Source organism: Pseudorca crassidens, chromosome 19, assembly GCF_039906515.1.
Source record: "Pseudorca crassidens isolate mPseCra1 chromosome 19, mPseCra1.hap1, whole genome shotgun sequence".
NCBI lineage: Eukaryota > Metazoa > Chordata > Mammalia > Artiodactyla > Delphinidae > Pseudorca > Pseudorca crassidens.
The window spans coordinates 59,299,398-59,323,696 of NC_090314.1; the positions used below are offsets into that span (position 1 = coordinate 59,299,398).

The 24,299-nt window shown below is 45.9% G+C and overlaps 1 protein-coding gene, 1 long non-coding RNA gene and 1 other non-coding gene across 14 annotated transcripts in view; 2 read left to right on the top strand and 1 right to left on the bottom strand.

Moving 5' to 3' along the window:
• SLC39A11 (solute carrier family 39 member 11) overlaps positions 1 to 24,299 on the top strand; it is a 411,239-nt gene that overhangs the window by 231,228 nt on the left and 155,712 nt on the right. The window lies entirely within an intron of this gene.
• Positions 12,030 to 23,157, top strand: LOC137212424 (uncharacterized). The gene is made up of 3 exons (XR_010937509.1): positions 12,030 to 19,146; positions 20,797 to 20,861; positions 20,968 to 23,157. It is a non-coding gene; the product is annotated as an uncharacterized lncRNA (long non-coding RNA).
• Positions 21,965 to 22,071, bottom strand: LOC137213704 (U6 spliceosomal RNA). Its single transcript, XR_010938327.1, has one exon. It is a non-coding gene; the product is annotated as a U6 spliceosomal RNA (small nuclear RNA).

A 24,299-nucleotide genomic window follows, 5' to 3' on the forward strand; every position in this document is an offset into this window, starting at 1 on the left:
GGACTTAAATTTCAAGGCTAAGGAAGAATTATAAGTGCAGTATGAAGTAAGCTTTCCTTTGTCCAAAATTTGATGTTGATTTTCTAGTTAATGGGATCAGAGTCAGCTGAGCATTAGCTCCAAGATGTGGGGTAAGGATGGGGGTCTTGCTGGCCCAGAGGCCGCTTCATAGAGCATCTTGGTACTTCTGTCCCTGCCACACTTTCTCCCTAGGATAGAAGTTAATAACGTAGGATTAATTAATAACCATTTGGAGTTGCAAGAAATTTTTGTGTACATGTACATTTTTCTAAGGAGAGAGCTAATACCTTTTATCAAATTCTCAAAGACTGGGACTTCCCTGGGAGCACAGTGGTTAAGAATCCGCCTGCCAATGCAGGGGACACGGGTTTGAGCCCTGGTTCCAGGAAGATCCCACATGCCGCGGAGCAACTAAGCCCGTGTGCCACAACTACTGATCCTGCACTCTAGAGCCTGCGTGCCACAACTACTGAAGCCTGGGCACCTAGAGCCTGTGCTCCTCAGCAAGAGAAGCCACCACAATGAGAAGCCCACGCACCGCAAGGAAGAGTAGCCCCCTATGCAGCAACGAAGAGTAGCCTGCGTGCAGCAACGAAGACCCAATGCAGGCAAAAATAAATAAATAAATAAATAAATTTAAAAGAAATTAAAAAACAATTCTCAGAAACCTGACCACAGAAAAAGTTAAAAATCACTTTTTTTGGGACAAGATGTGGGAAAGATGGGAAAGGTGAAAGCTAACACATATTTCTCAGGCGCTGTCCCCCAACCTCAGATTTCTTAGTTGTTGTCATGAGAAGCTGGTCCTGACCTTTTCAAGAATCCACTTCAGAGATGGAAACATATTGAAATGCAGGTTAGCTCCAGGGCTGCAGAGATTCAGACTAACACCAGGTACCTCTCACAGACCGAAAACCAAAGCAGAAACTCTTTTTATTTATTTATTTTATTATTTAAAGCAGAATCTCTTTTTTTTGTTTTTTATTTTTTTAATAAAAAATTTTTTTTATTGAAGTATAGTTGATTTACAATATTGTGTAAGTTTCAGGTGTACAGCACAGCAATTCAGTTATACATGTGTATGTGTGTGTATATATATTTCTTTTTCAGATTCTTTTCCCTTACAGGTTATTACATAATATTCAGCATCGTTCCCTGTACTATACAGTAGAATCCTTGTTGGTTATCAGAAACTCTTGATACAACTTTTTTTCTGAAATCCCTGGACCACCGTGCTCTCTCTGATAGATGAAAGAACCACCTAGATGTTAAATGGTTTAGCATCTCAATTCATCTTCCTAATGGAAGTTTAAGCAGCAACAGTACAGACCACTTAAGATGCTAAGAATGTTTAGAGCAAATTCATTATTAAAGAAGAGCAGAAATTACTTTCTCCCTGTTTCTAGAGGAGGAATGCAGAATTAACTGTTGCAAAAAGGTTCAAAAGTGAGAAGGGGATGAGAGTTACTAAACACAGGGAGAACGAGAGATACCCCTACCCGTGTATTACCTTAAAATACCATTACTGCTCTGTCTGGGTCTGCAGCTCTCAAATGAGCATTGCTTTCATGGACTTTGAAGGAGTATTTCTGTGGTCAAACAGTGGAACCAGGATGGTAGCCTCCACCCTCCCCCCCAACCCTTGCATCCCAGCAATTTAGGAACCAGTTTTAGGAAAGAATCAAGATCTACAAGTCACATTCTCTCATTTTTCTCCAGGAACCTGTTGAAGGAAGCAGCTCATGATGCTAAAATTTGTTTCCTTCCTCCAGGAATATGGAAGTATTAGTTGGGTGACAGCTCTGCTGCCCTCAGGTTCTGATGAAAGACTAGAAACAAAGCCCTGGGGGTTTCTAAAAGGTCAGTCTCTGAAGTCAGAGAATATTCTGTCATTTTAGATATATCTAAAAAAAAGAAAGGGTCAATCTTGGTGACTTTTTTTTGACTCTAGAAAATATATGAGCAGAGAAGCTAATTATCTTGCTTCCCTTTCTGCCGTCTCTTCAGAGAATATGTGTTGTGTGTGTCCAGTATGTGCCATTCACCATTCCTGGTTCTGCTCTCAGGTCCCGGAGCCCAGTGGTGGAAACAGATGTTAAATAAACACATGGAAATACACACATGGTTATCACTTTCGAGGTGTATTATGAAAGAAATGAACATGCTGTTACGATTAGGACCAGAGGACCTACTTTATTTTTTTTTTCCTTTCGACTTCAGTCATTTTCACAAAAACAGAACATGCTCTTTGTAAACAGTTAAGAAATATGAAGAGTCCAGAGGAAAAGCCAAGAAATCTCCCCCAATAATCCCAGATATAATCCACCTCCCAGAAATAATACAACTATTTCGTAAACGCAATTCTAGAATCTGTCTTTGCATCTTTACAGATAACAGGAAGGATAGATGGAAAGAATTTAATTACTATAAAAAGGGGGTTCCATGCTGTTTTTTTTTATTATTTTTTTCGGTACTCGGGCTGTGACCTCTCCCGTTGCGGAGCACAGGCTCCGAACGCGCAGGCTCAGCGGCCACGGCTCACGGGCCCAGCCGCTCTGCGGCATGTGGGCTCTTCCCGGACCGGGGCATGAACCCGTGTCCCCTGCATTGGCAGGCGGACTCTCAACCACTGCGCCACCAGGGAAGCCCTCTTGCATCTTTAGTTTGGGACTATTTGTGAATAAAGCAGCTGTGGACATTTTTGCATACTGTTTTTTGAACATATATTTTCACTTGTTTTTGGAAAATAGGAGTGGAACAGCTGGATCATAGGATACGTGTTTGTTATACTTTAGACGAGATTGCCCACTGGTTTTACAAAGTGGTCGTGGCATTTGACACCTGTAGCAGCTGTGTAGGAGAGTTCCTGTCAGCATCCTTGCCAACATTTAGTGGTGTCGTTCTTGTTAGTTTTAACCATTCTATCGTCGAGCTGGTGTGAACTGGTATCTTGTAGTTTCAGGGTATGTTTCCCTGATGAGGGAAATGTTGAATACATGGCTAAGTTCCTGCTGGCTCTTTGTATATTTACTTCTGTGAGGTTCAAGTCTTTTCCGATTATTTTTTATTGGGTCCTTTGTCTTTTTTATTATTGATTTGTAGACCTTCTTGATATATTCTGGATACAAGTCCTTCGTTAGATATATGTATTGTGAATATTTTTAAACCTGTCTATGGTTTGCCTCTTCAGTTTTTTAATGGCATCTTTTTCTGTTTCTTTTTTTTTTCATTTTATTTATTGGCTGCATTGGGTCTTCGTTGCTGCGTGCGGGCTTTCTCTAGTTGCGGCAAGCCAGAGGCTACTCTTCATTGTGGTGCGTGGGCTTTTCATTGTGGTGGCTTCTCTTGTTGCAGAGCACGGGCTCTAGGCGCGCGGGCTTCAGTAGTTGTGGCTCGCAGGCTCAGTAGTTGTGGCTCACGGGCTCTAGAGTGCAGGCTCAGTAGTTGTGGCACCCAGGCTTAGTTGCTCCACGCATGTGAGATCTTCCCGGACCAGGGCTCGAACCTGTGTCCCCTGCATTGGCAGGTGGACTCTTAACCACTGCGCCACCAGGGAAGTCCTTTAATGGCATCTTTTGATGAGAAGAACTTTTAAATTTTGATCAAGTTTAATTAATCAAATTCTTCTTCTGTGGTTTGTGCCTTTTGTATCCTGTCTAAGAAATCTCTGCCTACCCTCAGGTTGTGAAGGGACTGTCCTATATTTTTTTCTAGATGCTTTATAGTTTTAGCCTTATACTTAAGTCTGTAAAACATCTTGTATTAATTTTTGTTTGTGGTGTTATGGAAGGGTCAAGATTTAAGATTTCCTTCCTTCCTTCATCCATCCTTCCTTCCTTCCTTCCTCTTTTAACATATTGAAATTCAACACCACTTTTGGAAAGGCTTTTCCTTTCCCCATTGAATTATTTTGGCACCTGCTAACCATCTCAACCTGGGGTGGGCACAGGTTGGATCTGTAGCTCTAGAAGAGTGGGGCTAAGGGTCCAAGTCTCTTTGGCAAACTGCAGGCGGCATCGTGCCTCATCCCGGGCAGTGTGGCTGGAGCCTAGCCTCGACTCTTCAGCTACTGCCAGCTTCCCCTTTGCCCAGATGCCCCTGATGCTTGGAGATGGCAGTGAAAGGGGCAGGTGCAGGCTGACAGAAATCCTAGGGCAGCTCTGACAGCTCACCGGGTTGTGTTTATGAAGAGTCATTTCCAGGGTTCACAAGTGCAGTCAACATGCCTCCATCCTGCACTTGGACATCCTGCATTTTGCTCATCTCATCCCTGCGACATCATGTCCTCACTTGTAAAATCCATGAAGAACGGGACCCTGCCTTGCTATTTTTTAAAATTTCTATTACTTATTATTTATTTGTTTATCTTGTTTATTTTTGGCTGCATTGGGTCTTAGTTGCTGCACGTGGGATCCTCGCTGAGGCACGTGGGCTCTGTAGTTTGCGGCACGCGGGCTTTGTAGTTGAGGCTCAAAAGCTCAGTAGTTGTGGCACACGAGCTTAACGGTTGTGGCACGCAGGCTTAGATGCCCCGTGGCATATGGGATCTTAGCTCCCTGACCAGGGATCACCCCTGCATCCCCTGCATTGTAAGGCAGGTTCTTTACCACTGGGCCACCCGGGAAGTCCCCTGTCTTGCTGTTTATGCCCATGAGAACCCGCCAGTGGAGAAGCCTGATCACAGAGTGATGCCTGAACACGAAGGAAAGGACCCCGGTGCCGGAGAGGTGTGATCTCAGAGTCCCACCATCCTCCCTGCCTTTTGGCATCCTCGCTCCTCCATTGAGACGTTGCTTGTCGGTCAAGCCAGCTCTGCCTGGGTAGATTTCCTGTCTCGTTCAGAGCAGCCATGAGCTGGGGGTTTGAGAGCTGTTGAGTCAGACGGGCAGGCTTGTTAGCAATAAAGTGGTGTAATTCCCTATTTGCAGCTTTTCTCCAGATTCTCTGCCCAGCAGTTGCCAGGTCAGCGTTTCTGACAGTCCGTAATTGAGCCTCTGTGATGGGACAGGCTCCATCTAAGAACCGCTAAGAAGTGGTTTTATTTGGTTGGTAATGTATTTATTCTCTTTTTCCGCTTGTGTTTGTTTGCTCGTCTCTCTGTCTGATACCACATACACATGCAGCCGAGAGTGTCAGACCCGGGACCGGAAGGCGAGACCTGGATCCCTGTGTAACTCTGGGCAGAAAAGAGGACGTTGACCTTTGTTCCTTTGGTGGATGCTACAGGATCAAAGGAGAGTGGCAGGATTTTGTTTTGTTTTGTTTTTTAACTTGAAAATACGAGCTGTGCAAAAATACGGCACAAGGACATCCTTCTCTTTGACTTTCCCTAGGTAGATTCTGGCTTAGTTTTTTGGTGGCGAATTCGTGGCATCAGTTGCAACCAGTGCGTGAGGTTTGGTGACTTGACCACTTTCCTTATGCTGATCTTTTCTCAGCCTCCTGGTCCTTACTTTGCATCCCGTGTAGTGCCTCATGTTTGTTTCTCAACCTGGAATTTGAGGTCCTCAGCTCCGGAGCATGGTCTGTATTTTTCTTGTAACCTATTGTTTACTTCCACATGTTATTATTTAAGGGAACAAGGGGCCCTTAAGCCGGTCCTTCTGAAGGGCCTGCCGGGTGGAGCTGGCCAATGAGATAAAGCCAGACCTGCACTGGACCGCACCTGTGGACCGCCCATGCTGGAGGTTGTCCTTCGGTGCAAATTAGCTTAAAGGGAAGGTCAAATCCACTTGTGAACTGGGTTTTTCTTCTGAATGCTTTCTGAAGCCAGTCATGACTCCCGAATACCTTCTGACTCCATGACGTCACTTTTTAGAAATATTTTGCCTTTTTGAAACAAACTTTTTCAAACCCATTCCAAAAGGCTTTTTCCAACCCTGGCATTTGGGGAACGTGGGCTTCCTGTTTCATCTTGTGCTCTTCCTTGCTGTCCCCCAAATTTATTCCTTGTGACTTAATTTTTTTTGTTTTTCACCTGGGAGATCTTATGTGTCACACTCTGCCTTCACCTTTAAATGCTGCTGGTGCAAACGAGCAGCTCCCACGTCCTCGGTGATATGGAAATACCTCCTACTGGTTCCATTATACAGGTTTTTCTGTTCATTCATTCGTTGATTTATTCAGGAAGTATTCATTGAGCATCTCCCCTGTGTCTGGTACTGGGGGTAGGACATGAAATGAATTGACCGCCCCCGCTGCCCTCCTAGAGCTTGTGTTTGTATGGGGGACCGCCAGTGATGGGCAGAGTGAAAAGGCAGAACCTGCAGGACCTAGATGGCAGTGAGTGACGGGGAGGAAAACTGAAGCGGGCAGGGGGGTGTTGGCGGGCGTTGATGCTTTAAATGGGGTCCTGCGATTATTTACCGAGAATAGGTAAGGGGAGGTAAGGGGACAACCCAGAGAGCTGTACCAGATGGACAGGGAAAAATGAAACCGTACAACTCAGATGGACTTGAACCTAGCCAAAACCCAGAATGGGACTTGAACCCACTGTCATTTTTTTTTAAATATAAATTTATTTTATTATTTTATTTTATTTATTTATTGTTCTTGGCTGCATTGGGTCTTCATTGCCGCGTGTGGGCTTTTCTCTGGTTTTGGCGAGCGGGGGCTACTCTTCGTTGGGGTGCGCGGGCTTCTCACTGCGGTGGCTTCTCTTGTTGCGGAGCACGGGCTCTAAGCGTGTGGGCTTCAGTAGTGGCACGTGGGCTCAGTAGTTGTGGTTCGTGGGCTCTAGAGCACAGGCTCGGTAGTTGTGGCGCACAGGCTAAGTTGCTCCACAGCATGTGGGATCTTCCCGGACCAGGGCTCGAACGCGTGTCCCCTGCATTGGCAGGCGGATTCTTAACCACTGCACCACCAGGGAAGCCCGAACCCACTGTCTTTGAATTGAAATTACACACCTGGTCTCGGGACTTACTGAAGTTCAGGTTCCTTATGTCTCATCGCAGAAAGAATTCAGTGAGAGACAAAGTGATAGGTAAGAAGTGGATTTATTTAGAGAGGTACACATTCCATAGAAAGAATGTGGTCCGTCTCAAAAGGCGAGAGGCCCCGAAATATGTCGTGGTTAGCTGGTATGGGCTGGGTAATTTCATAGGCTAATGAGTGGGAGGAGTATTCCAACTATTTTAGGGAAGGGGCGGGGATTTCCAGGAATTGGGCCACCGCCCACTTTTTGGCCTTTTATGGTTGGCCTTGGAACTGTCCTGGCACCTGTGGGTGTGTCGTTTAGCTAATGCATTACAGTGCGTATGTAGTGAGGCTCAAGGTCTACCTGGACTGGAATCTGCCACCATCTTGGACCTAACCGGTTCTAACCAGTTTATGTCATATCCACAACGGCTATGTCATTCTTAAAGGCTTGTCTTGTGCCCCCTTCCCTCCTGTTTCAAAAGCAGAAACAAAAGCTGTGAGGCAGGAGCAAGCTTGGTGTGTTCAAATAGGACAAAGGCCCTTGGGCTGGACATTCGTGTGTTTTCCTGAAATATTCAAAGAAAATACAGTTGACCCTTGAACAATGCAGAGGTTAGGGGCTCCGACCCTCCTCGCGGTTGAAAATCTGGGTATAACTTAGAGTGGACCCTCGCTCTCTGCGGTTCCTTGGTGCTCGTGGTCCAGCTAACCGCGGATGGTGTCCTACTGCAGTATTTACCATTGAAAAGAACCCGTGTACAAATGGACCCGCGCAGTTCAAGCCCATGTTGTTCAAGGGTCAACTGCATACTGACAGGCTGGCTTTTCCCCTGAAATCTCCAAGACAAGTGACACCCTTTTCACGGTAGTAGCAAAGGCTGACCGTGTCGGTGTGACGCAGTTACCGTGTTTCCAAGAGCTTTGCTTCTTGCCGGGGAGCGCCTGCAGTTCCGGAGAGGCGGGATCTGCTTGTGCTGTTTTCAGAGTGAAGACAAACCCCATCCAATCGCTTGCCCTTGGTGTGAAAACGTGAGCCCACCACAAAGCACACTCGTCTTGGGGCTCTGTCTGTCCAAATCTGTCACGACTCCGTGATCTGTCACGGGCAGCACGTTTGATGGGCTCCCCATAGGGTCAGCCCAGGCCAGTGGCTAGAAAAATCCCGTTCATCGAAAATCACCTGCAGTTTTTCTCTCTGCCCAGCTGCTGATTTTTCTTCCGCCCTAATTATCTTCCACGAGTAATTGGAAAAAAATAATTGGTGGGTTTCAGTGAGCATCATACCCAATTGCAAATGAAAGGTTTGGATCTCTCTTCCCCGTCTTTCCTCATTTTAACATGACACTGACCAGAGTGAAAATAATTTATCTTTGTGGGTCTAACTGCCTGCCCTTCAGAGGAGTCAGGGGAATGGGCCTGATTATAAAGCCACTGATAATTCTTGCCTTGTGAATTACTGTTCAAAGACCCAGTGTGATAGATGATCACGAAGCAATGGCTTAAGAGAGGAGGGAAGAGGGAAGCCAGCTAGAAGAGAGGGCGAGAGGGCCACACAATTACATTGGAAAGACGTGAATGATGATCTCGAAGTCTTTCTCAGCGTTTCCCCTCAAAAGCACACCCCTTAACACACCCCACCTTTTCTCAGTATAACTTGAGACTTAACACGTCTTTCTCAGACACGTACAATGATCTTTCGAGCGTGTGGTGCTGCCCTTGTTGATTGAGGTGCTGATGCTTTTGAATCTTTTGGTAAGATGGTGCTTAGTTAAGTTTTATCTAAACCAGGTGGGACACTAAGTCACATGATGCACTTTCTCTTGGTCACCTCCTCACCAAGGGCCTGCTCGTGCTGGGTGCCTGGCTGGGGCCTGGGGGCTCATGTCATGGCTGTAGGCACAGGGAAATTGCCAAGGTCCCATAGGATGTAAGTTTCGGTGATTGCGGCCCCACTAGCACTGTGTTCTAACAAGCACTGTCCAACGTTTAGAACTTAATGCCATGCTCCCTTGGCTCTTCCCTACTTGACTCTGGTTTTGGGGTCAGGGGACATCAGCCCCTGGTAGGAAGCCTTTGGCTTCTGCCAGCTTCTCTCTGTAAGTGGTCCACAGTCACCCTTGGTTTGTTTCTTCTTTATTCAACCATCACCACAATCCAGCCTTTATTTCCACCCAGTGAGCTGGAGGTTTCTGGACATGGCAGAGCGTAATGATGTCACAAGAAAAATTCCAGGCTTAACTACAAAGAAGGAGGTGCCTAACACAGTAGCATTGAAAGTGCTCTAGGGGAAAAGGAAGGAAATGGGCTAGGAAGGAAACCCTGACTTCAGGACAAACGATCATGAATAAATGAGCACATACAAACAGCGTAATGAATACGAACCACACAAATGTAGGAGGACAGACACATGCGTGGTGTGTGTGTGTGTGCGCGCGCATGCATGCACTGGTGGGAGGGGTGTGTGTGTGTGTGTGTGTGTGTGTGTGTGTGTGTGTGGAAAGGAAGGATGGGTGGATTATAGAGCATTTGGCCGGCGTACGCTGGACGACCTCAGGGGGTTCCAGGGTCCCTCTGCCCTCCTAGGGAGTCCTCAGGAGGGTGGCCGCTGTGTTCAGAAAGGTCCCTGTCACCCAGGATGTTATGAAAAGTGCATCTGTCTCTTCGGGCGGCTCTCGGGGACATGAAAAGTGCTCCACTCTGCCTGGGTGTAATTGAGCTTTGGGCTGAAGTTTTCACCCTGCAGCTTTGCTGGCAAATTCAGTAATGATGAATTAAGTGGAATATACGCAGCGTTAAGGTGGACAGGATTTAAAATAATGTCTGCAGTTCACTTAATTACATTCCTTGTGGCTCCCCCCCCCCACCAACCTTCAAAATGTTATTCCAGCATCCAGCCTAATTGCACCACAGCTTTCCCTCCTCACAGCAGCCCCCACCTTCCTCCTCTCCTCTCTCCACGGCGATCTGCTCTGTCTTTCTCTCCTACCGTGTTTGAGATACATGCATCCTCCTGGGTGTTGTGGCTGTGCGGTTTCTTCCCTCCCCCCAGTTTATTCAACCTGCAGCCACTGTAACATCCCTTAGTTTCATTCGGGGTATAAAAGGATTCGGCCATATTTTCAGGGGGAAAGAATCAACTATGAATGGGTGCCGAGCCCTACCGTCTCTGTCTAGCTTGCTCTGTCCACTGTTGGGTGGGAGACCCTGGCTGTGCCCTTTCTCCTCGGGGAGGGGGAGGGGCAGGGCTGGGGCCCTAGCTCAGCGTGGCCACCACGTCCCCCCCCCCCCCCCACGCCCCATCAGGAGCACTTCTGCTCATTTGTCAACGGCTCTTTCTCTTTCCTCTCAGGGTTGCCCCTGGTGGTGTCTCTGGGGGCAAGGTTTTGAAGGTGAAGGCAGGAGACAGACACCTCCATTTTTTTTTTTTTCTGGGCTGATAACTTCCGGCTCCTGCGTCAGCTCCAACGGGAAAGATGTACAGGACCTGGAACTACCAAGCAGCGGGGTCTTCCCCTTTCTCCTGGCGTGAGGGTTGCTCAGCATCCCGAACAGCCTTGGAGATAGATGCCCCGGCACTTCCTCCTCTGAGCGTGCGGCCTTGCTGAGGAGGAAGCTCCCCCTCCCCGCTCCCATTTAGGTGTAGAATTGGGTCTGGGGAGCGGGGGGAGTGAGCGTAGATGTCGCCGCATCCGTCAGGGGAGGCGGAGTGGACTCGGGAGTTTTCTCTTTTCTTCGGAGAGAAAACCATCCATGCTCATCTCTCCCGCGGGCTTGCTTTCCCTGGGCAAACATTTAAGTGGTTATTTCCCACCTACTAGTCTCTTGTTCCACCGTTAGCCGTCAAGACTTTCTCGCAACTGTGGTTTTTGTCTTTATCAAAAAAAAAAAAAAAAAAAAAAAAAAGAGCTTGCAGTTGAAAGGGAGGGAAACCCAGACTAGCCAGAGGAAGAAGGGAGAATGCATTTTCAGGACACTGAATCCAAGGGCGCTGAGATCAGCGGGGCCTCGTGGGCACTGCAATTAGGAAAGCTGAGGGCCCGTGTTTATTCATTCTGCTCTGCCTCCCCACCAAGGCCTCTCACTGCAGCTGTCCTTCTGTTTTCTTCACTCTGCAAACATGTTTTGCCAGCTGTGCCACAGCGAGTTAAGGGCTACCCCACAGCTCCCAGGGTGCTGTGTTCTCAGTTCGAGAGAACGGTCGAGTCTGAGAATCTGGCAGAGTTGGTGAGTGGGACCTGCCTGGTCCAGGTGCCCCCCTCCTGGGGAGCATGGTGGAGCACGCCTGTGTCCCAGGCTCTCCCGCCTGGGGGAAGGCACCCTCAGAGGATGTGGCTGGGTGTGGGTGGAGATCTGGGTCCCCCTCCCCCACCGGAAGATCTCGGGATTTAGGTCTCAGCTTCCAGCTCCCCTTCCCTCCAGGACTCTGTCCTCTGGATGGGATCACCTGCCTCTTCCCGGGCCCCGGCATCCCGGCACTCTCACAGGCCTCCCCGCTGCGGATCGCCCAGTGGTAGGCATCATCTCTGCAGCCAGGAAAGGGGGATGGCCGGGGATTTGGGGAGCTAGTTAGAGGAAGGATATCATAGGCTCATTAGCGGGCAAACCTTTTCCAACTGAAAGATCAGGGAGACCGGAAAGTGATGCTTCGGACCAATCAACAGTGACGCTGTCTTTGGAGCCACTTAACAGTCAACCACAGATCTGCAGGAGAGTGTGGCCCGAGGAGGAGGGGAGGGAGGGGCCTCTCTGCATCCGGAGAGCCTCCGGGGCTGTGTAGGGCCAGCCTCTCGGCTTCTTCCTTCGCTTGGGCATTGAACCGAGACTGAAGATGGATGAGTGGTGATTTGGGGTCTGCCCATGGTGCTTCGCAAGCGCACTGATTGCTTCAGGGCACACCATTTTCAGAGGTAAAGGCAGGAATCATTTCCTGCCTTAGTGCCATCTGACCCCCCAGCAGTTATCCTGAGACCCTTGCAGGTGGATGAAGAGAGTCTGGACAGGAATATCTACCCACCTGTACTGTGACAGCAGTGGCAAGGTGCAGGCCATTCAGAGATATTCCAGGGCTCTGCCTGTTAGGGAGAAGCGGATGGCATTTCCAAAGCCTCTGCGTGGACTGACATTGCAGGCAGAGAGAGTGCGGTCAGGCTTTCTCAGCGCGCTCTGCTGACGCCCCGCATTAGGATCGCCGCAAACACTGATTGCAGATGTGATTCCTTCCTTCCTTTAAACCTACTTAAATGAACAAGGTAGGTTGTTTTAAGTGCAGATGTGTAGGAAAATCTGCAGGTTATATTAAACAAAAAGAGCAAACTACAAAACTGGATACACTCTTATTCCTTCTGGGCAGGGAAAAGGAGATAAATCCTGGTATTAATCTAATATTTTTTTTCTGAAAGCCTGCATTAAGATCTGTGGTCACTGGCTACCTAGGGAAGAGAGACTCTGAGTTTTCATTTCAGCCCTTTCTGTTCGATTTGCATTTCTAACCATGTATCTCTATGACTTTTATGCTTTGGAATGTCAGCACAGATTATCTGGGCAGTGGGATTACATACCATTTTCTTTTCTTCTTTATGCTCTTTTCATATGAAGAAAATCCATTTTAAAGAATGCAATTTAGAAATAGGAATCTGCCACTGGCTTCCAGTACCGGATTCTCAGGGGAAGGAGCCCAGGGTTCCATATTTAACAGGCACACCAGGATTTGAGAACGTAGGGGATCCGAGCATGCCACCCCAAAATATGCCACTTGGGCGTATTGATTACTTGGAGCTAAAAACACCTCAGAAATGGCAGATGCGGGACGCGCTCTCTGACCTCCCTCTTTCTACCTAAAAGCAGGACATAAGATTGCCCGTGAGAAGGAGACCCTCCCTGCATTAGGAAGGGCGGGACTCTTCACCTCCAGAGACTCTTATCAGCCTAGAGAAGGCACCAGGGAATCTGTAACAGGCCTTCCTAAAACAACCCTTTTCTTCCATTAGTTCCCCTGTACATTGACCTTCTCAGTTTGTCATTCCTAAAAGCCGAAATCTCTTCTCCTTTGTCTTGTCCCTTCTCTACAGATTTGCTGTCCTTTGTTAAGATGCTGCATGGGCTCCAAGTTCTAACCACCGCTTTGAGTTACTCATCACTGAGTTTCCCCCGTGTGTGCGCTGCACATGTTAATACTCTGTTTTTCTCTTGTTAATCTCTCTTTGTCAGTTTAATGTACAGGCCCCCCGGCTCAGAACCTAAGTGGGCAGAGGAAACGATTTTTTCCCTTCCTTATAAGAACCTGCCACTTAATTCCACTTACTTCTAAACGTACTTCTTGACAAATGCCCAGTCAGCAAGTGCTGTCTGCTGCTTACTTGTTACTTCCACTACTACCACTCAGGGGTGGCAGCAGTGGGGCACTTACTTGGGGGTGCCCCCCGGACATGCATGTTTCTGAGCCTTATCCCCAGGGAAATCACTGACTTTCTCCTCTGGGACCTGCAAGAGCAAACTCTCTCTTTTAAAGAGCTCATGTGATCAGGCCAGGCCCACCTGGCGGGTCTCCCTATCTTAAGGTCAATTGTGACTAATCACAGGAGTGAAATCCATTGTATTAACAGTCCCAGGGGTTATACAAGGTGTGTACACAGGGGGCAGGGGGTATCTTGGGTGCTGTCTTTAGAATTCTGCGTACCATGTGGATGCTAAAGAGAAGATTTCTGTTTTTACCATTAATGTGATATTTACTATGGATTTTTGATAGATACTTTTTGAAAGATACTAAGGATAGCTCCCTTATATGCTTAGTATTTTGCATCTATGTTCTTAAATGAGTATGGCTTAAAATTTTTTACCTCTTATGTTGTATTTCTCTGGTTTGAATATTAAGGTGATACCAGTCTCATCCAGAGTTGGGGTGTTTTGCTTCTTCTTCCTCCCCCCCCCCCCGCCCTCAGTTACTTCTCTGGAATAGCAGACATGAGATCGAGATTATTTAATCCTTGATAATTTGTGAATATAAGTGATAAAAAAAAAAGCTTTTCCTATACTCTTAAGTTCTGTCTGGGGCATGTGAATTAAAGCGACAAGGGACAGATTAACAGGAGAAAAGCATACAAATTTTATTTTTAATTTTATGTGCACGAGGGCTCCACAGAAAAGAAATGAAAACTCAAAAAATGGTTCGCCTTGAGAGCTTATATTGCCATTTTAACAAAAGGCAATAAATCATAGAGAAGTGACTAGACAAAGAAAACAGATTTGGGCTTCTAGGGCCCATAAATTGTGGGAAGACAAATACACGGGGGAAGCTAATGGTAGATAAGGGCTATTTAGCAAGGTTTGTTATCCAGGTTCAAGCCATCTCTGGTGTTTGCCTTTTCCTGGTACAGGGAAGGGAGACACCTTCACAAATGAAAATTTATATAACCTTTACAAAGGGAAAGTTATGTCCCACTTTTGGGCGGAAAGGGAGAGGACAGAGAGTTCCTTCTGTGTCTTCTGTTTCTCAATTGCCTTAAGCTCAAAATACTCCGTACGCCATAGTGGTGTATCTGAGGGAGGCATATTCTGATCTCCTTCAAGACTTTTACCAGTGATACCGTCTTGCATCTAATGTGTTTGTGTATACATGTGTGCATGCATGGGTGCCTCGTCCAGAATACCAGAGGCTGTTTACCCTGGAGGCACGCTGTGGGTGTCGGCATGGCCTTGTTCAAGGTGGAGACTGCTCCTCAACATTTTCTTTCGTCCTTTTTATTTACCATGCATTTTCTTCCCTTTTTTTTTGTACTCTTTGGGGGTTGATTGATTTTTCTTTATCTCCCTCTTTTTTTTCTTAGTCTTTATTAGTTTGGAACTTTTTTTTTTTGGCCATGCCGAGGCATGTGGGATTTTAGTTCCCGGACCAGGGAGCAAACCCAAGACCACCTGCAGTGGAAGTGCAGAGTCCTAACCATTGGACTGCTAGGGAATTCCCAGTTTGGAAGTTTTTAATTCAATTTCTTTCTTTTGTGGCTACCTTTACTTTTTTTAACACGCATACTTGACCCCGTGACATTCAGAATTAATCAGTATCTCTGCTCTTCTCCCTAACAATGGAAGGACCGTAGGATGCTTTAACTTGGTTTACCCCCTCATCGTCCATGTTATTTTTCTAATATTTTTGTTGTACCCTTTGTTTTAATACCTTCAAATTAGTCACTCGTATTGCTATTTCTTAAGTAGACTTTATTTTTTAGAGAAGTTTTAGGCTCACAGGAAAACGGAACTAAAGGTGCAGAGATTCCCCATACACCCCCTGCCCCACTCATTCATAGCCTCCCCCGTTATCGCCATTACCATCAGGGTCGTGCATTTGTTACAACTGATGAGCCTACGTTGACACATCCTCATCACCCGAAGCCCATAGTTTGCATTAAGGTTCATTCCTAGCGTTGTACGATCTATACGTTTAGACAAATGTTTAATGACGTGTATCTACCATTATAGTATCATACAGAGTATTTCCACTGCCCTAAAATCCTCTGTGCTCCACCGTGTCATCTGTTCCTCCCTCCTACCTGCTGGAGAACGCTGACCGCTTTACTGTCTCCATAGTTTCGCCTTTTCCAGGATGTCATATGGTTGGAATCATACAATCTGTGTAGCCTTTTCAGACGGGCTTCTGTCACTTAGTCATATGCATTTAAGGTTCCTCCATGTCTTCATGGCTTGACAGCTCATCCCTTTTTAGTGCTGAGGAATATTCCATTGTCTGGATGGAATTTTATTTATCCGTTCACCTACTAAAGGAATTTTATTTATCCGTTCACCTACTAAAGGATATCTTGGTTGCTTCCAGTTTTTGACAATGATGAATAAAGCCGCTATAAACATCTGTGTGCAAGTTTCTTAACTCCGTTGAGTAAATACCAGGGAGAAGGATTTCTGGATCATATGGTAAAAGTATGTTTAGCTTAGTAAGAAACCACCAAACTGCCTTCCAAAGTGGCTGTACCGTTTCGCATCCCCACCAGCAGTGAAGGAGCGTTCCTGTTGCCCCACATCTTCGACAGCATTTGGTGTTGTCAGTGTTCTGGATTTTGGCTGTTCTAATAGGTTTGTAACAGTATCCCATTTTTGTTTTATTATTTATTTTTTTGGCTGTGTCGGGTCTTTAGTTGTGGCACGCGGGGTCTTCGTTGAGGCATGCGGGATCTTTTGTTGCAGCATGGGCTCTTCGTTGTGGCGCGCGGGCTTCTCTCTAGTTGTGGTGCCCGGGCTCCAGGGCGCGTGGACTTTGTAGTGTGTGGTACACAGGCTCTCTAGTTGAGACGCATGAGCTCAGTAGTTGTGGCTTGCGGGCTTAGTTGCCCCACGGCACGTGGGATCTTAGTTCCCCGACGGGGGATCGAACCCACATCCCCTGCATTGGAAGGAGGATTCTTTACCACTGGACCACCGGGAAGTCCCCCATTTTTGTTTTAATTTGCATTTTCCTGATGACATATCACGTGGAACATCTTGTCATATGCTTATTTTCCATTTGTATATTTTCTTTTGCAAGGAGTCTTCTAAGGTCTCTGGCCCTTGTTTGAACTGGGTTGTTTGTTTTCTATGTGTTGAGTTTTAATAGTTCCTGGTATATTCTGGATAACAGTTCCTTATGCAAAGATTTTTCTCCTAGTCTGTGGTTTGTCTTCTCCTTCTTGATACTGTGTTTGGCAAAGCAGAAGTCTTTTATTTTAATGAAATTCAGCTTTTACCAATTAGCATTATTTTTTTTTAATAATCTATTTTCCAACATTTTTCTAATTTCTTCACTATTGCTTCTTGCATTGCACTCCTTCCTGGATTCTCTTTTATTTTTCCTTTAATATTTCTTCACTTAGGATCCATGAAGGGAAAAATCTTAGTCTCATCTAAAAATATCTTTATTTTGGTCTGACCTTTGAAAGAAAAACTGAGTTGCTTAAATTTCTAGGTTGACAGAAATGTTTATTTCCTTTAGCATTTTGTCAATATTATTCCATTTAGACTGCTTCCATGAAACTAAAGAACTGTGTTATAGGTTGTATATTCTCTGCACGCATCATAAAAATCCATACGACAGCAGCCTTATTTCAGTTTTCTGGTTGCTTATACGTTTTTCACTTGTTTTGGTGTTTTTTATTTTCAGTATGATGTAGCTTTGTGTGTGCGTGCGTGCGCGCGCACGTGTGTGTTTGTTTTGCTTAAGACTTGGACTGCTCTTTTAGTCTGAATGCTCGTTTTATTATTATATTATTCCGGGAAAGTTTTTTTAGTAATTATCTCTTCAAGTTTGCCTCTCCCTCATATTCTTTATTTTCTTCTCCTGCAACAGTTATTATAACTTAGATGTATATCCTGTGTTCTTATTTATCTCCCATGTGTCTTAAGCATTTCTTAACATTGTCCATCCCTTTACTTTTCTGTGCTTTAGATCTACTCTCTAGTCCATTGATAAGTCCCTGAGTTGATCCTAGTTTACAATTTAACTTGTCTGTTGAGTTTTTCCGTGAAATGACTATAGTTTTTTATTTTTTAATTGTCCTAGTGGGTTCTTGTTAAGATGTCTGCTTTTTCTTTGTTACATGTGCTTCTTTTCTTATGGTTTTAATTTCTTCTCTTATATCTTTAATCAGGTTAGGCATATATTATATATTATATTTATATAATTGAGGTACAGTTGTATAATATTATATAAGTTACAGGTGTACAACAGTGATTCACAGTTTTTAACGGTTATACTCCATTTACAGTTATTATAAAATATTGGCTATGTTCCCTGAGTTGTACAATATATCCTTGTAGCTTATCTGTTTTATACATAATGGTTTGTACCTCTTAATCCCCTATTCCTATCGTGCCCCTCCGTCCTTCCCTCTCCCCACTGGCAAACACTCGTTTGTTCTCTGTATCCATGTGTCTGTCTTTTTTGTTATTTTCACTAGTTTGTTTTACTTTTTAGATTACATATATAAGGAATATCATACAGTATTTGTCTTTCTCAGTCTGGCTTATTTCAGTAAGCATAATACCCTCCAAGTCCATCCATGTCATTACAAATGGCAAAATTTCATTCTTTTTTATGGCTGGGTAGTATTCCATTGTATATATACCATATCTTCTTTATCCATTCATCTGTTGATGGACACTTAGGTTGCTTCCATATCTTGGCTATTATGAATAATGCTACTGTGAACATTGGGGTGCATGTATGTTTTAAATCATGTCTGTTACATAAAGGCCATGTGTCTCCCTCTATGTGTGTCCACTGACTCCAATTCGTAGTGTGTTGTTTTCTTCTAGGCTTTGTAACATTTTACCATCAATCCTTCTCTAGTGGGCTGCATTTTTCCTTAAGGATTCCTAGTGTCCACCTCGTGGGAAACCCTTCAGAGTAGTTTTGCATTTGTTTATGTAAGACCTCTTTGCAATAACATTAGCCTAGAACCAATTTCTACAGTGATGTACAGATTGGGGTTTCCTAGCCCATATAGAAAGCAGAAACTCAGAAGTCCGACCTGTTCAAAGTATAAGCCCAAGGTTTTAATTTTACAAGTATTTCTTTTTTCCTCCAGAGACCAGGCAGAAACATCTAGTCATCTTTTTTGCCCCTCTGTGCAGCTGGGTGGACTTTTTTCTCTAACCCACTCTTCCACACAGGGACAGAATTTTATGACACTTGCATTTGTAGAATTTCACCTCCTACTTGATGTGGCCCAAGGCCCCCAGGTGGACAGTAACACCCAGGACCTATTCTTGGAAACCTTGTTAATCCCTAGGCAGCCTCTGGACTGGTTTTGTTGTATAGGCTCTGGTTTCTAGCCTCCTTATGCTTCCTGATTCCCTTTCTTTGTTGCAAGCTCAGATGTGTATTTGAAATCCTTTTGATTTGTTTATTTCATGCATCATTTCTAGGTGTTTGTGGAGGGAGATTTTGGTTTTATCGTCATCTTTAATCTTGCTGAAAACTGACATATCTTGGGCAGAGACTTAAATCTGCAAACAAATTCTGCTACGTCTCGTCTTCAGTTGTTCTCCAGGTCCTCTGTGTCCCAGGTTCTGCCAGGCAACAAGCCATCCTTCACCCTCACTTCCTGCAGCTTCACGAACTTGTATCTTTTTCATGACTTGTGATTTGACGTTTCCATACATTTGACAAGGAAATGAAAATATAAACAAATGTCCACGATCCTGAAGACCTGACTGACGTAAGAGGTGGGTTAGGACTTCTGTTAAACTGTTAGGCTGGGAGGGAACTTTTGCGTAGGGACTCATTTTATAAGCGTTGAGTTCTTCGCGAATGTTTGGGGTTCTGAGCGTGTTTGTTTTCCTGTCCCACCTCACAGCTTGGAGAAGTCATGCCCTGAGGGTGAGGAACCTAGGAGGTGTTTCCCATGTGCATCCAGCATATTCAGAACATGTGTTAGGGAACTCACCTTGCAGCAGCAGGGGTCTCCTGTTAACCCTTTCACAGTCTGTGGCTCATTTCATGGGCAAGAGGCCATTTAAATGTCCAGCTTTAGCTGAGCTCAGCCCGCCCTGTGAAATACAGAGCTATGGGAAAACCCCAAATTGGTTGGTGTACATTTCTCACCAGGTGAATCTTGATCTATTTATATCAAGACTCCTCAGGGTGCTGGAAAAAAAGATACAGATGCTTATGCTTGGCCCCTGATTTGCCAAAGTCAACTCTCTAGGGACGGAGCCGAAGATCCTGCCTTTAAAATTCACCAGGTGATTCTCAGTCCTACTACCATGTGACAATATCTGTCCTGGGTTCCCGCAGTGAGGCGGTGATAGGGAAGCCAAGGCGTTCCAAAGAATCTTTGGGGCAAACAGAATTTCCTCTGAGATGGAGAGTTGACAGAGCGGGGTTCTCAGGCTGCCCTGTGCCTGGGTGTGCTGTGTGGGAGGGAGATTGGGCTCAGTGGTTCATCAAAAGCCTCATCTTCGGAGGTGATTTTGAGGGGTGGGTGGAGGGAGGAGATGGTTTAAAGCCACTTGGTGACAAGAAAAGACGGGGTGTGGGGAAAGAGGACAGGAGAAAATCTAACGGAGCACTAACTTCCTCGGGGTTTGAGTTAAAACGTTGCCTGGGTTTCAGTTAGCTGAGCACCTTCTTCCCCATCCCTGTGGGTTGCCATGGCGGCGGGCGCACTGCTATGTGTAGTCCACCCCTGCTACCTGCCTCTGGCACTGGCGGTCCTACAAGCTCTGCTGAGCCCAGACCTGACTTCTCCGCAGGCTGGGGGCTGCAGTGGAAAAATGGGGGACAGATTTTGGTGGGCAGGGGAGAACTTGCCAGGGGGGTTTAGGGCGGGTAAATGCTACACTCTGATAATTTCAAGAAAAGTGCCAGGTAGCTCTGTCTGGGTCGGATGTTCTGTTCTTGTTCATGTGCTTTGGACCAGAGTCAGGGACCGTTGAGCGAAGGCATGGCACGTTATCCCCCAGGCAGAGCACACCTCCGTGCCCCGTTCCCCTCCGCACTCACTCCCCCAGCATCCCTCCATGGGTTTCCCCTGGGTCCCCTTGGAACAGTGTGGGTTCCTTGGGCTTTCTGCACTGATGCTTGCTCCCACGTTCCTCATTTGGTAAGTGGAGGTGATTACGGAATTGGTTATCCTAAGAGCGATTACAAGAGTGGGAACACATTTGGGGCATCAGGTGATGTGTTCCATTCAGTGCAAGGTGAGCAAAATGATGATGAGACCCACAAGTGAAGATGCCCAGTGAACAGTTGGCAAGAGACCAGGGCTGGACATAGCAAGCTTGGGGGTCCATTGCTAATGGGTTTCCATCGTTTTCCTGGATCCTTCTCTGTCCCCTAAGTTATGTTTTCTAACGTGTCTGTCATACCTGCAGACTCCTGAGCCCTGCCCAGGTCTACCATGAGTTCCAAGAATCTGCACTTAAAAATTTCTTCTAAGGTACAATTGTTACGAAAGTTATTTAGGTGATATTTCTTTTTAAATTTTATTTTCTTATGGTAAGCCTACTTAAAGTGAGATCTACCCTCTTAACAAATTTTTTTAGTGTACAACACATTGTTGTTGACTGTTGGTACAGTGTGGTACAACAGATCTCAAGAACGGAAGCATCTCATCGTGCTTAACTGAAATTTGATGCCCTTTGATTCTGAGGACAAAGAATGTCACCTGCCATGTCCGGAAACAAAGGATGTTGAGGCCATCAAGCCATCAGCCACTGTAGCCACCCTGGACTGTGCACCCTGAGGGGATTTGGGATGGACAAAAACAGGAGACTGGCCCTAGATGGTTAAGGTGCACATCAAAGGCATGATTTCAATGAGCCAGACGCTTGCATCTTCCCATACAGATGGCAGGTTTTTCTTTTGATGTTCTGACTTTTTTTTATTTTTGCAAAAATTCCTGTATATCCTGGCTCCCCCGCTTGCCTCTTCGGAGCCTCCCTCAGAGCCATCTGAGAGGCTGTCTCCTGGGCTGAAGTCCTCAGCAAGTCCACCAAATAAAACATAATTCTCAGCTTTTAGGTTGTGCATTTTTTTTCAGTTGATAATTTGTTAACTCCCTATTTCAAAAATATGGAATGTGGGCTTCCCTGGTGGCGCAGTGGTTAAGAATCTGCCTGCCAAGGCAGGGGACATGGGTTCGATCCCTGGTCCGGGAAGATCCCACATGCCGCGGAGCAACTAAGCCCGTGGCCACAACTACTGAGCCTGCGCTCTAGAGCCTGCGCGCCACAACTACTGAAGCCTGCATGCCACAACTACTGAGCCCGCGAGCCACAACTACTGAAGCCTGCGAGCCACAACTACTGAGCCCGCGAGCCACAACTACTGAGCCTGTGAGCCACAACTACTGAAGCCCGCACGCCTAGAGCCCGTGCTCCACAACGAGAAGCCACCACAATGAGAAGCCTGCGTGCCGCAACAAAGAGTAGCCTCCTCTCGCCGCAGCTAGAGAAAGCCCCGCACACAGCAACAAAGACCCAGCGCAGCCAAAAATAAATTAAATAAGTAAATAAATTTTTAAAAAATGAAGGGAAAAAGAAAAATATGGAATGCTTCACCAGTGTGGGTGTCATCCTTGCTCAGGGGCCATGCTAGTCTCCTCTGTATCTTTCTAACTCTGGCATGTGTGCTGTTGAAATGAACACAAGAACCTGCACTTTGCTCAGGCTTCCTAAATGGTGATCTTCCGTTGTTTTTTGTTTATTCATTTGTTCCTTCATTCATTCACTTTTGCACACTCAAGTTTGAGAGCCACCGTGAAAGACTGTAAACCTGGCCTGGGTTCTGTTAGGGTCTTCTGCCATCCAGCTGGTCACAGACAGCTCCTACCATACACATCTTGGCCTCCCCACCCTCTCTGAGTAGTAAGCGCCACAGTGTGGCTTGAGGATGACTGATGCTCTGTCCTGCAGCCCTGTGGTCCTCTTTTGCATTAATGGTCAGTAATAATCTGAACATCCCTTGGAGAGTCTGTCCTTCTGCGGCCTTCATTTTCAGGAAGGCATCTCTGCTTTGAGCTGAAGCTGGAGGAATACAGAGCTCTCCCCAGCCACGTCTTTCCCCTTCTCTGGACCTCTATTGGGTGGCATTTGTTTCCCACTAGAAACCAAGCCATTCTTCATGGGTTCCTTGTGGTCGCTGAGTGGGAACAGCATGAGAAAGTGTGTTCCCAGCCTGGCAAGGTTTCCGTTCTGTCCCCATTAAATCGTCTCGTTTTGCCAGGCGGGGTCCACCTCTGAGCGTGAGTGTGGCCTCCTTCATCCCCATGCTGTTGTCACTGGTCAGCCCCACTCCATTGGATTCCTAATTCCTCTTATTCCTGCCGTCTCAGAACCAGTTTCTTTCTTTGCTCTGTTGGCTCCCAACAGCCTCAGAAAGCAGAAGGCTCAGGGATTCAGCCTCCTCGCACATGGGAAGGGTTCCACGTAGAGCCCCCTCCGAGGCAGGGGGCCATCTACGCAGAGTGCCCGCTGGATTTGTGACACAAAGACAGCCCACCCTTTGAAGACCCCCAAACCTTAACCGAAAATGGTAGAGAAAGAGACGTGTTTCCCTTGCTGGGAGCTGCAGTCTGTTGGCTTGATTAGTTTTTAGAAACCAATTTTCCTCCCAGCCATTTTCCTTATTAACTGTCTTTATGGTCAAATCCAGAGAGTAAAGAGTGGTGCTTATTCCTCCCAGCAATTAGCTGTCTGATGCTCTCATTAAGCCATTAAGTTTCAGTTTCCAAGGTGGAGTTCTAAAATTATATGTGTGTGTGTGTGTGTGTGTGTGTGTGTGTGTGTGTGTGTGTGTATAAAATCATTATACATATATGTATAATTAAAAAAATTAAATCTGAAAATGGAAATATAATTGCTCAATGGAAATATAATTGCTCATCGGAATATTATTTCTATATATTACACAGATCACGTATGTACTTATGTATGTAGATCTGCCTGTCTATCCATCTGCCTGTATCTGTCTGTCTGTCTGTCTATGTATATCTGGATAAGTAACCAACCAACCAGCATGCTTCAGGGATTCCAAATGCTCCCATCTCCTTGGTTGTAACATTTTTTAGGAAGTGCAAACTGGTATTACTGTTAACCTCAGTAAACTACATTAGATCAGTAAATCTTTTTTTTTTCTAATGAAAGAAAAGGAAGGGAAAAACAAGTTACTTTGTACTCCAAAGCAAAATTGACAGTGATCTTGAAGGGCACTAGCCCTCTCCTTTTATTCATGCAAAGTCCCTATTATCTTTAGCAGCAGGTGATCCTTTCTGAAAGTTGAAAATGTCAATGTGATTGTGGAATTTTGAAATGTTCACATTAACAGCCAAGGCACGTTTCTGCTGTGCGGGCGTGGAGAGTTGGGATTGGGCGGCACTTGAAAATTCTGCATTCAATCCGTGATCTAATTTTTTCTCCTTCACTACGAACCTCCTGATTTGGGGGATTTAAGTGAAGAATGGACTAGGTGTACTAGACACGCCGTTAGCCTTTCTTTTATATTTTTATAAATGTAACACAAGTTCATGGTGGGAACTGCTGAGATGGGGTTCGTGTTGTATTTGATGTGTGCCCACCAGGGGACCCCCCGCCCCCATCTCCCCTCACCTGTCCTTCAGGGCGGGCAGTATTATCATCCGCACATGGCAAGCGTGGAAACTGAGATCCAAGGGTCCCAAGTGACATTCCTAAAGATGCATAACCAGGAAGTGGGAGGACTGGGATGTGAACTTGGGTGTCCGGGGAAGCGGCTCCTGGAAAGGGAGTGAACCCAGAGTCTCATCTGCTCCCCCAGAACCGCTCTTCCCGCACCCTTCATACCCGGTGACAGAGTCCTCTGTGTGATTACCTTGGAGAAGAAGGAAAGGAGAGAAGCC